Raw genomic sequence first — 11279 nt, forward strand, 5'->3', positions numbered from 1 at the left:
AATCCCCTCCCTGTTTGGGAGCTGTGGAGCTGCAGGTGGGAAGGGCAGGTGTGGCTGCTCTGAGCCCTCTCTGGTGCCTTCAGAGGCTGCCCGGAGCAGAGGCTGGGCAGGGTTCCAGGAATAAAGCAGGGATTTAATAAAAACCCTTCACAGGACACACCCTGGGCAGTGCCAGAGCCCGGCCGTGGCTCCACCCCAGATGGACTCCTGGCCACGAGTTCTCACACTTTGATCAGTTTTGGTCCATTTCCACCCTGGGCTTCAGTGTCCAATTCCAGCTCCAGGGGATGCAGTCCCACCCTCCCAGGCTGCTCCCCTCAGTTCCCTGTTGTTGGCACTTTTTGGGCTGGAAAAGGATTGTTCTGTGGGACTGAGCTGTGAGGAGAACTTGCCCACACTTGATCTGGAGTTCAGAGTTCTGTACCAGTGCAGTGCAGAGTCTGGAAAACATGGAAGCTCAGACTGAAGGCATCATCAGCCCGGGCTCTGTTCCCTGGAGAGGAGAATCCCATTCCTGCTGTCCCTCCTGGCCCTGCTCTCTGTTTGCACTGCAGTGAGCACAGAAACGAGGAGGTTCTCACACCCCAGAGCTTCACTCCACTCCCTCTGACAGGGATGCTGTGGCTGAAAATCCTGACATCCACTGAACTGGAGTCGGGAGAAATGTGGGGATTTTCATCACAACTTCATTGGGCTGCAGATCTGTTCCCAGGGCTGACTCCAAGTCCTCATTAGTAACCTGCTTTTCCTCAGTTTAGCACAGAATACTTGAAAATTGAAGGAGGCTGAGGTTTATGCTAAAAGAAAATGTGATTGCTGCCACATAATTATGACAGAGTGAAAACTCCCACTGTGACTGCTGGAAGTGCAGATGAGACACAGATCCATCAAAGGGAAACTCATCCCACCTCGCCCTCCTTAATGCCTTCATCCTTGGAACCCCTACTTTTGTCTGTGTTTATCACCCTGCCAATATTCTCCTGTTAATTTTCAGTGTCACTTTGAGGGATTTGTGGGGGTTTTATTGATAGTAATAACACAGCCAGACCAGAGCTGCCTGCGAGGTGGAAAGGTGCAAGGGCTTTTCATCCTGATGGTGTCAAACCTCGTGTGCAAACCAGGGAGGTGGGAGAAAACCTTTCAAAATACATGGATTTGCATGAAAGGGTCTCTAATCCAGGCTAGAGACACTTGGATGCCAAGCCCTTGCTCAGGAAGAAAAATACCCCCTCTGCCCCAAGTGCAGTCCTGCATCCCCAATAGGCTGGGGTGTGGGGTTTTATTGGTGGAATTTTCTGAAAGTCTCAAAGCTTGGAAACTTTTCCACTTCTCTCAGACGCTGTCTTGGCACCGGCACAGGATTTCATCGTGATGAAATTTCACTGCTCAACAGTAGAAACCAAATGTTTTTGCTCACAATCGTGCACTCCTTCTCACTTGCAGAACAAGCATTTAGCAGCATATGTGTCCCTCTGGCCTTATGGTGCTGAGAAAGAAGATCCTGCTCTAGGAACAGGAAATTTGCCACGAGCTTGAAGCTTTCCTAACCACAGATTTGTAGGCAGTTACTGCTCCACGCAGCCACAAAGCATTAACTAAGTTTATTTTAATAAAATATTCATTAAATTGCTATTAGATATAACCAAGAACATCCATCCCTCTGTCAAAATATGTGCTGTAAGTCTGCTGAGAGCTCCTCTCAGTACAAACCCATCGTGCCCATTACTCAATCCATAAATGCTGGGATAATAAGTGAGGAGAGCGATGAATCAGGAGCAGAAATCTGCAGGAAGAGCAGAGCTCAAGCTGAGAGCTGCAGCCTCAGTCTCCTCATCAAACGTAAATCACGGCTGGGTCAAAGCAGCCGGGGCTGGGCTGCAGTCACAGGGAGAGCCAGGAGGGTAAAACAGCCAGTGAAACAACGTCTGGAGAACTCCTGGGGGGTCGTGGACCTGGACTAATTCATTAGGCTGAGCTGGAAGCTTTGGGAAAGGAAGCAAGAGCCAGTTGGTCAGTGGCAGGGACAGGGGGTGGAATGGCACTGGCAGGGGGGTTCTGGCAGCAGCCCTAAATCTCCTCAGTTTGTGCTGACTTTCCCTGGCCCCACAGCTCCTCCCTCGGGCACCAGCTCCTGCTCCAGGATGTGGCGAGTCCCTGGTGATTTCAGCTCTGCTGGCTGCGCAGCAGCAGCGATCTCCAGACTCCCAGAGGGGCCCAGGGCTGGGATTCTTCCCTGAGGAGCCAGGGAGCTCACCCCTGCTGTGGCCTGGCCCTGCAGAGCATGGCCGTGGGCACAGCTCAGAGGTGGCACCTCCAGAGGATCCCATCCTGACCCATGCAGAGGCCAAAGTCTGCTCCACCCCAGTGTTCTGTATGAGAACATCCCCCTCTCACGGCCCTGTGAACCAGAAATCCAGAAGCCTTTTTGCAGGGATCTCTCCCAGCAGCACTGGCCAAGCTGGTGAAAATTCTTCTCATTTTTGGCTGACCTTCCCCTGCAGCTCGAGGGGTCAGTCAGCTGCAGCCCCAGCTTAGCCAAAGCCCTGGCATGAGGGATGGCTCAGCCACCAAAGCAGCCCAGAGCAGCCTGTCTGGCACCCTCTGGGTGCACACAAAGGAAAAGGAGCAGTTTGGAGATGCCCAGTTCATCATTTGTTTCCATCAAGCCAAGTGAGGTCAGTGCCACAGCCACAATATTGTTGAAATTCCAGAAAACATTTTCTGCAATTTCCTCAGTCTAAAAGAGGGGGGGAAACCCCTAATTTGCATCCCTAAATGTTGAATGCTTCCATATCAACTCGTGATTCCAGCATTTGTCTGATCCTCCTGCTGGAGGGTGCATCTGCAGCTGGGAACCTGCCTGAAAGCATTCACAGAGCAGAGCCAGGAACAGGGAAAGGAGAAAACAGATGGATGAATCTCCTCAAAACCATGGGAAAGGAGTGAAAAATGAGGGCCATTTGGGTGAGCAGTGGGGTGTTGAGTCAGGGGGAGGAGGAATCTGACCCAGAATTCCAGGGAATGACTTTGCCATGAGCTGTCTCTGATGGGCCTTTACCTCCCTGATTGTAATCACAGCTTCCTTCCTGCCATGGAACAGCAAGAGAAAGTCTGGCAAATTCTCCAGGTTCCAATGGAAAGTGTGGGTTACAGAAATGTTAAAGAACTTGGAAATACTTCAAAGAAATTGATGAAAATCTGTTCTGCTGAAAAAATTCTCTAAATCACCTCTAAATTATTTGCTTGCCAGAGGAACAGTTGACATTTCAGGCATTTGGAAGTTTCTTATGGTACAATCCAGCAAGAAACAATGAAAAACAATCTCAGTTACAGCCTCTTTGGGAGCTCCCTTCATTCCTGGAAGGAGCACTTTGCATTCCCCATGCAAGCCAGCCCTGCAGCTGGAGATGCATCCCCTCCTCAGCAGCACTGAGCTCACAGTTGACATTGCAATTGTGAACACTTCGTGTCCCTGAATGTATTTCATATATGAACATATTTCATTTATGCACATATTTCATATATGCACATATTTCATTTATGAATATATTTCATTGGTGGCAATACCACACCCTAAGGAGGCAGCACTGAGGACAGACACCAGGATGAGATGCGGGCCATGGTAATTATTCGGAATATTCTCCAGATCTGCAGTTGCTTCTCTTCTAGACATCTACTAGAGGCAACCATGAAATTAAACCTTTACTCCAACGTGTATTCCAAAAAGTCTTTCAAGGCTCCACAGAGATAAAACTGTCTGAGCTCTTTTGGAGATTTACTACCATGATGTGCTCACTTAATTTGTGATGGAAAGAGCCTGTTGGAGTTCACATTACTCATTCCTTCAGCTTCTCCTACACTTTCATTTGTCCTCCTGCAACTCTGGAGAGTTTGCTCAGGCTATAAATAAAGGTCTCTGGGGATGCTGGATGTTGCACTCTGAACAAAAATTTCAGTGACTCATTCTCATACGTATTTTCTGCCATTATCTTCATCACGGGCAAACGTTGCCCCTCGCTGCAGAGGGCTGGGAGGAGCGGAGCTGGGACGGGATTCTTGGCAGATGTAGGTCAGGAAGCTCTTTCCTCAGATGCCCTTGAAGGTGAGGTCTCTCTTACCCAACTGCTGGAGCAGTTTCTGCTTACAGCCAAACACCCTTAAGGCCCGGAGCTGTTGGGTGGTTCCTGCCCAAAAAGGGCAAGTTTCTAACCAGGAGAGTGGTGCCAGAGTGACTGACAAGTGCAGTGACTTCATCTGGCATCACTGACTCGGGAGCAGGCACTGCTGCTGGGGTTGCTGCTCCTGAAGGAACTGTGTGGAGCTGGAGTCACCAGTGTCACTCTTAATTACAATAAATACCAGCTAATGGGCTCGGAATGGACGAGGTCTGCAAGCACTGCCTGCTGGGGACACAAATCACCCGAAGAACCCCACACCTCAGCTCTTCCACAGATTATTCCTACAGGACAACCTCCTGTTTGTTTGAAAAGGTGTATTTAATACAAATAAAACACGGGGAGCAGAAATGATTGGCAATATGTAAAACCAGGAGGGTGCTGCTGATGCCTCAGCCTGTACAGACTGCAGTGCCCCCCATCCATGGGTGCTTCCAGCTCTTCCAAAGGCCCCCAGGGATTGTCCCTCAATGCTCCTGGCAGATCCAAGCAAGGTGCTCCTCTCAGCTATTCCTCTGCCATTTTCCTGGGCGCAGTTACTCATCACTAACTCATCATTAACTCATCACTAACTCATCATTAACTCATCATTAACTCATCATTAACTCATCACTAACTCATCATTAACTCATCATTAACTCATCATTAACTCTTCCCCAGATGAGGAAGATGATGGGATTTCATCCAGGGCAGGTGCCCTTGGCTGGGCATGGATCGTGCACTGCCCAGTGCTGGAATGACCCTGCAAACACTCCCTGGAAAGGAATCCCTCATTCCTGATGGATCAGAGCTGCTGCCTTCAGCTCACTTCAATTTCTGACTCATGGTGACTTCTGACACTTTCAGGAATATTACTTGCAGTGTTAAAAAAAACTGAATTCCAACAAAATCTTCCTCATTCCCTCAGTTAGGCAAAGGCCTGGAGCAGCTGCAGCACCGCTGGGCTTTGTTCTTGGAAAACACTTCCAGAGTGGACAGGAAACCTTTCCATGAAAAGGCCCTGCCCTGGGGTGCTGGACCCCAGCCCCTGGTGTCTGTGGGGAATACCAAATCCAGAGCTGTGTTTGGGGGCACTGGGAGCTGCTCCTGCCCCAGGCAGACCCTGCAGCTCTGGGGCCACCTCAGCCCAGCCCCAGGAGCTGCTCCCAGCCCCAGGAGCTGTGTTTGGGGGCACTGGGAGCTGCTCCTGCCCCAGGCAGACCCTGTGGCTCTGGGGCCACCTCAGCCCAGCCCCGGAGCTGCTCCCAGCCCCAGGAGCTGTGTTTGGGAGCACTGGGAGCTGCTCCTGCCCCAGGCAGACCCTGCGGCTCTGGGGCCACCTCAGCCCAGCCCCGGAGCTGCTCCCAGCCCCAGGAGCTGCTCCCAGCCTCCAGAGCTGCTCCCAGCCTCCAGAGCTGTGTTTGGGAGCACTGGGAGCTGCTCCTGCCCCAGGCAGACCCTGCAGCTCTGGGGCCACCTCAGCCCAGCCCCAGGAGCTGCTCCCAGCCTCCAGAGCTGCCGGATTCCAGAACCCAAAGGAGCTCCCAGAGCAGATAAATCACCCCAGCCAGGCCTGCAGAGGTGCTCTGTGTTTTCTATGTGCAGGATTTGCCTGGATGAGCCCCTGTGATTGCAGACCCTCTCCTGCTCCCACATGGAGCAGCAGCAGCCCCAGCAGCTCAGGAATTTGGGGAGCAGCAGGGATCTGTTCACTTCCACCAAATAAACGTTCCCATTGCTCCCCTGCTGCCCTCCACTACCACACAATGCACTTTGCTTTCATACCTAATGCACATTTAATCAGAATTAAATAGAATTAGGTCTTTCCCAGTTGCTTAAACCCTTGATATAATTATTCCAAATCTTGACAAGAAAAAGAGAGAAACAGATGTTTTCTCTCACCTAATTTTTCTCTGGAGAAATAAAGACTGCTTATAGATTTTTATGGCTTCTCACAAGAACAAAATATGGGAAAATAACAGAGTCATGAATATTTAACATTAATTCAAAGAAGAGTTCAGTGTTCATTTAACAGAAAATCCAAGCCAAACTGATTCTTTTCTTCCAGGCTCTCACAGTTCCACCTGTAGTTTGTGTTCTGGCTGCTGAGAGTTCAACTGATGCACTGGGTAACACTGAAAAATACATTTAAACCCTGAATTTAAAAGGAAAAAATCCTTGATTTGTCTCTTACGCTCATCTCCAAAAGATGAAGTAGCACATGCCTCTTTAATTTGCTCTGAGGAGTGTGAAACCACTAATGCATAATTTAAAGTGTGATGAGGTGTTTGTGCATTCCAGCTCTGCTGTGAAGGAGGAGAAGCAGCAGCACTTCCACCCCTGGCTCACAAGCTGAGTGTTAATAATGAGGAAAGGGAATATTTTGGTTCACTCCTTAACAGGAGGGTCCAGATTCCCTTAGAAGAAAAGACACAAAAGAGACATTTTCTCTCAGCGAGTTCCAGACTTTGGGGTTGAGCAAAATTCCCTCTCCAGGTGGATGTACAGCTTGAAGGACTGGCACATTTGAAGATCTGACAGAAGTCACTCTCCTGGTTCTTTTGGCTTTATCTTCCCAAAAGTTCTTCTTTTCAACCCCTTCCTGTAGAGCAAAGAGCTCCTCTTTGTCCTTTGCTTCCTTGTTATCCTGATGTTTTCAGCCCTGCACCAGAAGCACTTTCTGTCCATTTGCAATCCTCCTCCAAGGAGTTCTGCCCTTTAGCATTGTTATTTTTGCAGCAAAGAGTTCAGCAAAGGAATGACTGGGTAATTATTGAGCTTGGGAGGAGGAATACAAATTTCCAGCTCCTCAGGGAAGCAGCAAGACAGGGAGCTGAGACTTCCTTCTCCTCAGAGATGCCCATATTTTAACAAAACTAGATGTCAAAAATGCTTCAAGGTTAGAAAAACTGCTTAATTCCAATAAAGATACCCTGAAATGGATCTAAATGCAGATTTATTAAAAGGAACAGATAAATGAGATGATAGATTGACATCAACCTCACTGAACTAAGATCTTGGCCCATATTTTAAGGCCTATATTATTGCAAATATAAAAGTCATTCCCTGCCTCTCCCAGGCATTTTCATCAAGGCAAAACATCAGAATGGGGTTGTACATCAGCCCTGGAAGATGAATTTCAGTGTTCAGCAGCAGAGATGCCCAGCCACTCACTGGCAATAAGACATTTATGCTGCAATTGCAAGTTCTAAATGTCATAAAGCTGAAATTAAGTGCTGTGCACACCATGATCAGAGCTCAGTGACGTGGAGAGAGGTGGAAAAGAAGTTTATGGGGTTTTTTTGGTTTGTTTTTTTTTAAGGAAATATTGATCTTTCACACAAATGTCCAGCCTGGAAAATGAAGGTTGAAATTTAAAAGTCCCAGGACTTTGGGCACCAAAGTGCTGTGACCTCTCACAGGCAGAATAAACCATCAGGGTATTTAAAAACAAAGGGAGGGCTGTCATTGGGACAGAAATAATCCTGGTGCACAGATCAGGAAGAGTTTCCAGAAGTTTCTGAGGTCTTGTGGTGCTTAAAGATGAAGGTGAAAACTCTCCAGACAGCAAAATTCCCACTCAGCCCAGATATCTTTGAAAAAATCCCTTTCCCAGCCACATTTCTGTTGTGTTACAAATATTCCTCTGGGCTGGGTACCTCATTCTTAGAGTGAAGAAACCACTGAGAAGGAGGCACAGAAATGAGATTAATTTCTTGTGACAGCATGAGGAGCTTTATCCAGCCTGAATTCACCTCCAAATTTATTTCCTGAGGTGTGGGGATTTATAGCACTGTGGTCACCTCAGCCACTTTATCAGGGCTTGTTCCATGAGCCACAAACACCTCTGAGCTGCTCCTCATCTTGCTCAGCCCTTGGCACCACGTTGGTTTATGCCAGTGAGTAACAGGAGCTTTGTGCTGTGTTTAAAATGGTTTTCTATTTCCAGCATTTAATTCCTGCCCTTTTAATCTCAAGTTAAATATTTTCAATGAAGTTTAACTTATTTAATGTAAATAAATGTACCCAGCCTTTTTTAAAAAAAAGACTGGGCAATCTGTATTAATTTGAATTTCTCAGACCTAGAAACATCCAGTTCATTCCTTTATAATTCTACCCCAAAAGAGGCAAGTTCTGAAACAGCTGAAATGTGGAGCAAAGGAAAGGATGCTTCCAGGAGAGCCTGGTGTCCCCTCCGGCCTCTCCACCAGAATTCAGCTGTTTCCCCTCTCCTGGTTCCCTTAAATTCCCTGCAATTGGGATTAGAACTCTGCCAGGTTGCAGAGCCAGAGTTCCCTGGGTTTGGATCCTCTCCAGGTGGGATCAGGCAGGGATCCTCTTTGCTCAGGGCACTTGGGCAGAGCTTCGGGAGGGATTTGCACTTCCTTTGGCCAGAGGTGCCACTGGGACAGCCAGGACAGCAGCTTGGGGTGCACAGCACAGGCAGGACCTGCTCTTGAGGCCGGGACTCACTTTTCCCAAACTCTGATTTCCCACCCCAGCCAAATGCAGAGTCCATTGCTGGCATCACCCTCACAAAGCCTCTGAGACGAGGCCTCCATCAGTAACTGGGAAATTACTGATGAATGCTGGGAGTCTCCAGCACAGTTCTGACAGAAATGCACAGTGAGAAAAAAAAAAAACCACGGTTCAGTGTGGGCAATGAGCCTGCAAAGTCTGGGAGGGGATTTAGGAGCCAGTGACAGCGTGAAAATAATTGTATTTTAGTTAATTCTACCAAAAAAAATGCTCCTGAAATCCTATTTACATTAAAATGACAAGCACTGAATAACTACAGAAAAAAAGATTATTCCAAATTGCAAGTGTGTGCAATCCTGTTTTGGCAAGTTCCAGCTAATAACCTTGGCTGTTAATACAAACCTCAGAGATATTTCCCTTGCTCTGAAAATAAACCCACAAGGCTCTAAATATCACCATTGGGCAACTGCAAATTAGCATTTTAAATGCATTTTTTTCTCTTCTCCTCATGGAAATTCCCTTTCCAGGGTTTCAGGGTTTGTGTGTGCCAGGGAAATGTGTTCCTTGTCAATCACAAAAGGTGAGGAAACCATAATCCGGTGTATTTCCAATGTCTGTGGGAAGTTTTTAGAATTCTGGCTGAGACAAAGAGGCTTTCCATGAAGGATTAAGTTCTGCCCCTCAGAAAGAATGGAAATGAAGGGAATACATTTCGTGGATGACACTGTGTGATTTTTTGTGATTTCCAGAAGAAAGACTTGAGGAAGGAGCCTTGTATCAGCTCTGCAAACTGTACCAGCCTTATCCACTGTAATGAATAAAACAGGCAATAATTAAGTGCAGCTCTGTAGCTAACACTGATGTTTCTATCAAAAGCAGAAAAAAAATGAATCTTTTTATCAGTATAGTTTTAAGGAGCTCCCTACAGAGAAGCTCTGCTCTGGACACAATCTAGAGCCAAACGTTCTCAGAGCTGCAGATACAATTCTTCATCACAGAAATCTAAACAGCCACCCACAGTCACACCAAAAACCTTCCCCAAGCCCAGCTCCTCGCTCCACTGCTTGGTGATGCTCAGATATCAGGGGAAAGAGCAGAGCAGAGAGCTGGAAAGGCTGGAGAGGGATTGTAGAAGACCGTATGGAGATATTCCCGTTCAACCCCTGCAGCAGCTCCTGCCCCACGCCCAGCTGGGAGCAGTGCTGCCCGAGGGCTCTGGGAGTGTCTCTGCTGTGTCTCAGAGTCAGATCCAAACGCCAGCACGTTCTAACACTTGCAAATGAGGGAAAGGAACGCAGCCCCAGCTAAAGGGCTCCTCTTTCAATGAAGGAGTCATTGAAAAACGACTCTGGGAGCATTATTGAAGTATAATTGACTAGGATCTGGGGGTTATTAAATTCACTTTTTCATTGAACACTGTGATTCATCTGGATGAAAGGAACTCTGCCATGGATGCTGTCTGCACTTCTCTGAGCAGGTGTCTTTGACTGGCTCCAAGTCAAACCTGTGGCAGAAAAAGTCCCCTTTTGTCACAGTGCCTATTCCATCCCTCACCCCCAGGCAGGTAAAGAGTTAATGCTGGTGTCTGAGCTTCAATGCGTTTGGTTCTCTTGCAGCACCTGCTGCTGAAGATCTCAGAGCAATCTGTGAGCATTCACCAGCTCAGGCTCATGATCATGCAGGGTTTGTTTTTGCATGCCTGGTGAGCAGGGCTGTGAGAACACACCTGGCTCCTCCAGGGGCTCTGGGAGATGAGCCCCAGCTTTGTCTTCCTTTGGCCCTGGAATGGGATTTTTCCATCTCTTCTTTCCTCCAGAGGGCACAGAAAGCAGCAGCAGGAAGGGAAGCAGAGTGGTGCCAGTGCTGAGCAAATGTTTCAGTGCAGCCATGAGCAGTCAGGACCTGTTCCCTTCCCTCTGCCCCCTCCTCGGCTGTGGGCACCGTGTCCTGGAACCAGCTGACTCCTGGAAGTGGCTGCTGAAAGGCTGTTGAAAGATCTGGCTCCTTGGGACTACAAAGTCTGGTTGGAGTGTGCCCAAAGCCAGGCAGCAGTTCCAGGGCACTCTGTCCCCCTTGGCAGGCCGGGCATGTCCCACAGGATGCCAGCTGACAGCTCACACCCTCGCAGAGCTTTTCTTACGCAGCCTCTCGCATCCTGCACTGATCAAGTTTTCTCACGTGCCAGAGGCTGTAACAGGTTATGTCTGACCTGATGATCCACTCGAACTCTTTTAAATGGGTGCAGCTCGGCCCCCAGCAGAGGGAGGCTGCAGTGGCTCCGTGCCCCCTGTGCCACCAGGACTGCACTGGCTGGTACCAGGGCAGCGCTGTGGCCCCAGGACAGAGCCCCCAGCCTGAGGAATTCACAGACAAGGCAGAGAAGCACAGTCAGAAATCCCCAACAGAGCTGAGAGGGGAGCCCAGAGGAGCTGGAAGTGTGAAGGATGAATGCCCCAAGTCCAGCTGCTGCCTGCCTCTTCAGCACTGGGAGCTCTGCCGTGCACAGGGCAGGGCAGGAAGGCTGAGGTGAAGCTCATCAATCCAGTGTTTGTTCCTCTCCCCTCCAGTGACTCTATGGCATCATCCTGTCATTCTCGTGAGCATTTCTAAGGGAAGTTTCTGAACAACAAAGCTTTGCCGCAGCCC

Source organism: Motacilla alba, chromosome 13, assembly GCF_015832195.1.
Source record: "Motacilla alba alba isolate MOTALB_02 chromosome 13, Motacilla_alba_V1.0_pri, whole genome shotgun sequence".
NCBI classification, from domain to species: Eukaryota; Metazoa; Chordata; class Aves; order Passeriformes; family Motacillidae; genus Motacilla; species Motacilla alba.